This window comes from Arachis ipaensis, chromosome B9 (assembly GCF_059453495.1).
Source record: "Arachis ipaensis isolate K30076 ecotype BB chromosome B9, ASM5945349v1, whole genome shotgun sequence".
In the NCBI taxonomy this organism is placed as follows: Eukaryota; Viridiplantae; Streptophyta; class Magnoliopsida; order Fabales; family Fabaceae; genus Arachis; species Arachis ipaensis.
The window spans coordinates 82,760,822-82,766,378 of record NC_142444.1 but is presented as its reverse complement, the minus strand read 5'-3'; the positions used below and the strand labels follow the sequence as shown (position 1 = coordinate 82,766,378).

The 5,557-nt window shown below is 41.8% G+C and overlaps 1 non-coding gene across 1 annotated transcript; it reads left to right on the top strand.

Annotated features, from left to right (window-relative positions):
* Positions 1–4,810: 4,810 nt before the first annotated feature.
* Positions 4,811–4,918, top strand: LOC148545227 (small nucleolar RNA R71). Its single transcript, XR_015900302.1, has one exon. It is a non-coding gene; the product is annotated as a small nucleolar RNA R71 (small nucleolar RNA).
* The last annotated feature ends 639 nt before the right edge of the window (positions 4,919–5,557 follow it).

Genomic DNA, 5,557 nt, shown 5'->3' with positions numbered 1-5,557 from the left:
TATAAATTATCCGCTCATCACAACACCAAACTTAAATTGTTGCTTGTCCCCAAGCAACTGAAAATCAAATAGGATAAAAAAGAAGAGAATATACAATGAATTCCAAAAACATCTATGAAGATCAATATTAATTAGATGAGCGGGGCTTTTAGATTTTTGCTTCTGAACAGTTTTGGCATCTCACTTTATCCCTTGAAGTTCAGAATGATTGGCATCTATAGGAACTCAGAATCCAGATAGTGTGATTGATTCTCCTAGTTAAGTATGTTGGTTCTTGAACACAGCTACTTTATGAGTCTTGGCCGTGGCCCTAAGCACTTTGTTTTCCAGTATTACCACCGGATACATAAATGCCACAGACACATAACGGGGTGAACCTTTTCAGATTGTGACTCAGCTTTGATAGAGTCCCCAATTAGAGGTGTCCAGGGTTCTTAAACACACTTTTCTTTTTGCTTTGGACCTTGACTTTAACCGCTAAGTCTCAAGTTTTCACTTGACACCTTCACGCCACAAGCACATGGTTAGGGACAGCTTGGTTTAGCCGCTTAGGCCAGGATTTTATTCCTGTGGGCCCTCCTATCCACTGATGCTCAAAGCCTTGGATCCTTTTTATCAACCTTGCCTTTTGGTTTAAAGGGGTATTGGCTTTTTCTGCTTGCTTTTTTTTTTTTGCAAGCTTTTCACTGCTTTTTCATGCTTCAAGAATCAATTTTATGATTTTTCAGATCATCAGATAACATTTCTCCTTTTCCTTTCATTCTTTCAAGAGCCAACAATTTTAACATTCATAAACAATCAAATTAAAAAATATGCACTGTTCAAGCATTCATTCAGAAAAACAATAGTATTGCCACCACATCAAGATAATTAAACTGTTTTAAAATTTGAAATTCATGCACTTCTTTTTCTTTTTCAATTAAAAACATTTTTCATTTAAGAAAGGTGATGGATTCATTTTCATAGCTTTAAGGCATAGACACTAAGACACTAATGATAATGTAATAAAGACACAAACATAGATAAACATAAAGCATAATTTTCGAAAAACAGAAAATAAAGAACAAGGAAATTAAAGAACGGGTCCACCTTAGTGATGGCGGCTTGTTCTTCCTCTTGAAGATCTTATGGAGTGCTTGAGCTCCTCAAAGTCTCTTCCTTGCCTTTGTTTCTCTTCTCTCATGGTTCTTTGATCTTCTCTAATTTCATGGAGGAGGATGGAATGCTCTTGGTGCTCCATCCTTAGTTGTCCCATGTTGGAACTCAATTCTCCTAGGGAGGTGTTGATTTGCTCCCAATAGTTTTGTGGAGGAAGATGCATCCCTTGAGGTATCTCAGGGATTTCATGATGAGTAATTTCCTCATGCTCTTGATGAGGTTCTCTTGTTTGCTCCATCCTTTTCTTAGTGATGGGTTTGTCCTCATCAATGAGAATGTTTCCCTCTATGTCAATTCCAACCCAATTGCAAAGGTGACAAATGAGATAAGGGAAGGCTAACCTAGCCAAAGGAGAGGACTTGTCCGCCAGCTTGTAGAGTTCTTGGGATATAACCTCATGAACTTCCGATTCCTCTCCAATCATGATGCTATGTATTATGATAGCCCGGTCTATAGTAGCTTCGGACCGGTTGCTAGTGGGAATGATTGAGCGTTGGATGAACTCCAACCATCCCCTAGCCACGGGCATGAGGTCATGCCTTCTTAGTTGAACCAGCTTTCCTCTTGAATCACTCTTCCATTGAGCGCCCTCTTCACATATGTCCATGAGGACTTGGTCCAACCTTTGATTAAAGTTGACCCTTCTTGTGTATGGGTGTGCATCTTCTTGCATCATAGGCAAGTTGAATGCCAACCTTACATTTTCCGGACTAAAATCTAAGTAATTCCCCCGAACCATTGTAAGCCAATTCTTAGGGTCCGGGTTCACACTTTGATCATGGTTCTTGGTGATCCATGCATTGGCATAGAACTCTTGAACCATTAAGATTCCGATTTGTTGAATGGGGTTGGTGAGAACTTCCCAAACTCTTCTTCGGATCTCATGTCGGATCTCCGAATGCTCATTCTTTTTGAGTTTGAAAGGGACCTCGGGGATCACTTTCTTCTTGGCCACAACTTCATAGAAGTGGTCTTGATGCACCCTTGAGAGGAATCTCTCCATCTCCCATGACTTGGAGGTGGAAGCTTTTGCCTTCCCTTTCCTCTTTCTAGAGGTTTCTCCGGCCTTTGGTGCCATAAATGGTTATGAAAAAACAAAAAGCTTTAGATTTTACCACACCAAACTTAGAAGGTTGCACGTCCTCGAGCAAAAGAAGAAAGAAGAGAGTAGAAGAAGAAGAAATAGAGGAGATGGAGTGGGCTTTGTGTTTTAGCCAAGGGGGAGAAGTGGTGTTTAGGTTGTGTGAAAATGAAGGAGTGAAGATGGGTTTATATAGGAGTGAGAGGGGTATGTATGGTTCGGCCATTATGGGTGGGTTTAGGAGGGAAAGTGGTTTGAATTTGGATTGTGAGGTAGGTGGGGTTTTATGAAGGATGGATGTGAGTGGTGAAGAGAATGGTGGGATTTGATAGGTGAGGGGTTTTTGGGGAAGAGGTATTGAGGTGATTGGTGTATGGTTGAAGAAGAGAGAGAGTGGTGGGGTAGGTGGGGATCCTGTAGGGTCCACAGATCCTGAGGTGTCAAGGATTTCTCATCTCTGCACCATGTGGCGTGCAAAACGCCCCTTGCTGCCAATCCTGGCGTTAAACGCCAGGCTGCTGCCCATTTCTGGCATTTAACGCCAGCTTTTTGCCCATTCCTGGCGTTAAACACCAGTCTGGTGCCCTTTTCTGGCGTTAAACGCCCAGAATGGTGCCAGACTGGGCGTTTAACGCCCATTCTGCTACCCTTGCTAGCGTTTAAACGCCAGTAACTATCTCCTCCAGGGTGTTCTGTTTTTCATTCTATTTTTCACTTTGTTTTTGCTTTTTAAATTATTTTTGTGACTTCACATGATCATCAACCTACAGAAAACATAAAATAACAATAGAAAATAGAAATTTAACATAGATAAGTAAAGATTGGGTTGCCTCCCAACAAGCGCTTCTTTAATGTCAATAGCTTGACAGCGGCTCTCATGGAGCCTCACAGATGTTCAGAGCAATGTTGGAACCTCTCATCACCAAACTTAGAGTTTGAATGTAGGGGTTCAACACCAAACTTAGAGTTTGGTTGTGGCCTCCCAACACCAAACTTAGAAGTTGACTGTGGGGGCTCTATTTGACTCTGTATTGAGAGAAGCTCTTCATGCTTCCTCTCCATGGTTACAGAGGGATATCCTTGAGCTTTAAACACAAGGGAGTCTTCATTCACTTGAATGATCAATTCTCCTCTGTCAACATCAATCACAGCCTTTGCTATGGCTAGGAAGGGTCTGCCAAGGATGATGGATTCATCCATACACTTCCCAGTTTCTAGGATTATGAAATCAGCAGGGATGTAATGGTCTTCAACCTTTACCAAGACATCCTCTACAAGTCCATAAGCCTGTTTCTTTGAATTGTCTGCCATCTCTAGTGAGATTTTTGTAGCTTGTACCTCAATGATCCCTAGCTTCTCCATTACAGAGAGAGGCATAAGGTTTATGCTTGACCCTAGGTCACACAGAGCCTTCTCAAAGGTCATGGTGCCTATGGTTCAAGGGATTGAGAACTTTCCAGGGTCCTGTCTCTTTTGAGGTAATCTCTACCTAGTCAAGTCATCCAGTTCTTTGATGAGCAATGGAGGTTCATTCTCCCAAGTCTCATTACCAAACAACTTGGCATTTAGCTTCATGATTGCTCCAAGGTACTTAGCAACTTACTCTTCAGTGACATCTTCATCCTCTTCAGAGGAAGAATACTCATCAGAGCTCATGAATGGCAAAAGTAAATTTAATGGAATCTCTATGGTCTCAGTATGAGCCTCAGATTCCCATGGTTCCTCTATAAGGAACTCCATGGAGCTCAGTGGACGTCCATTGAGGTCTTCCTCAGTGAGAATCACTGCCTCTTCCTCCTCTCCATGTTCGGCCATGTGGGATATGGTTATGGCCTTGCACTCTCTTTTTGGATTCTCTTCTGTATTGCTAGGGAGAGTGCTAGGAGGGAGTTCAGTAATTTTCTTACTCAGCTGACCCAATTATGCCTCCAAATTTCTAATAGAGGACCTTGTTTCAGTCATGAAACTTTGAGTGGTTTTGATTAGATCAGAGACAATGGTTGTTAAGTCAGAGGGGCTTTGCTTAGAATACTCTGTCTGTTGCTGAGAAGGTGATGGAAAAGGCTTGCCATTACTAAACCTGTTTCTTCCACCATTGTTGTTGTTGAAACCTTGTTGAGGTCTCTGTTGATCCTTCTATGAGAGATTTGGATGATTTTTCCATGAAGGATTATAGGTGTTTCCATAGGGTTCTCCCATGTAATTTACCTCTTCCATTGCTGGGTTCTCAGGATCATAAGCTTCTTCTTCAGAGGAAGCTTCCTTAGTACTGCCTGTTGCTGCTTGCATTCCAGACAGACTCTTGACTTGTTGGGTCAATATTTTATTCTGAGCCAGTATGGCATTCAGAGTATCAATCTCAAGAACTCCTTTCTTCTGAGTTGACCCATTATTCACATGATTCCTTTTAGAGGTGTACATGAATTGGTTATTTGCAACCATTTCAATGAGTTCTTGAGCTTCTGCAGGCGTCTTCTTCAGATGAACAGATCCTCCAGCAGAGCTATCCAATGACATCTTGGATAGTTCAGACAGACCATCATAGAAGATTCCTATGATGCTCCATTCTGAAAGCATGTCAGAAGGGCACCTTCTGATCAATTGCTTGTATCTCTCCCAAGCTACACAGAGGGATTCACCATCCTTCTGTCTAAAGGTTTGGACTTCCACTCTAAGCTTACTCAATTTTTGAGGTGGAAAAAACTTTGCCAAGAAGGCATTGACTACCTTTTCCCAAGAGTTCAGGCTTTCCTTAGGTTGTGAATCCAACCATGTTCTAGCTCTGTCTCTTACAGCAAAAGGAAAGAGCATAAGTCTATAGACTTCAGGGTCAACCCCATTGGTCTTGACAGTGTCACAGATTTGTAAGAATTCAGCTAAGAACTGATGAGGATCTTCCAATGGAAGTCCATGAAACTTGCAATTCTGTTGCATTAGAGAAACTAATTGAGGCTTAAGCTCAACGTTGTTTGCTCCAATGGCAGGGATAGAGATGCTTCTCCCATAGAAATCGGGAGTAGGTGCAGTAAAGTCACCAAGCACCTTCCTTGCATTGTTGGCATTATTGTTTTCGGCTGCCATGGTTTCTTCTTCCTTGAAAAGCTCTGTTAGGCCCTCTAAAGAGAATTGTTCTTTAGCTTCTCTTAGCTTTCTCTTCAAGGTCCTTTCAGGTTCAGGATTAGCTTGAACAAGTATGCCTTTATCTTTGTTCCTTCTCATATGAAAGAGAAGAGAACAAGAAAGTAGGGAATCCTCTATGTCACAGTATAGAGATTCCTTGAGGTGTCAGAGGGAAAGAAGAATAGAAGGAGGAGGTAG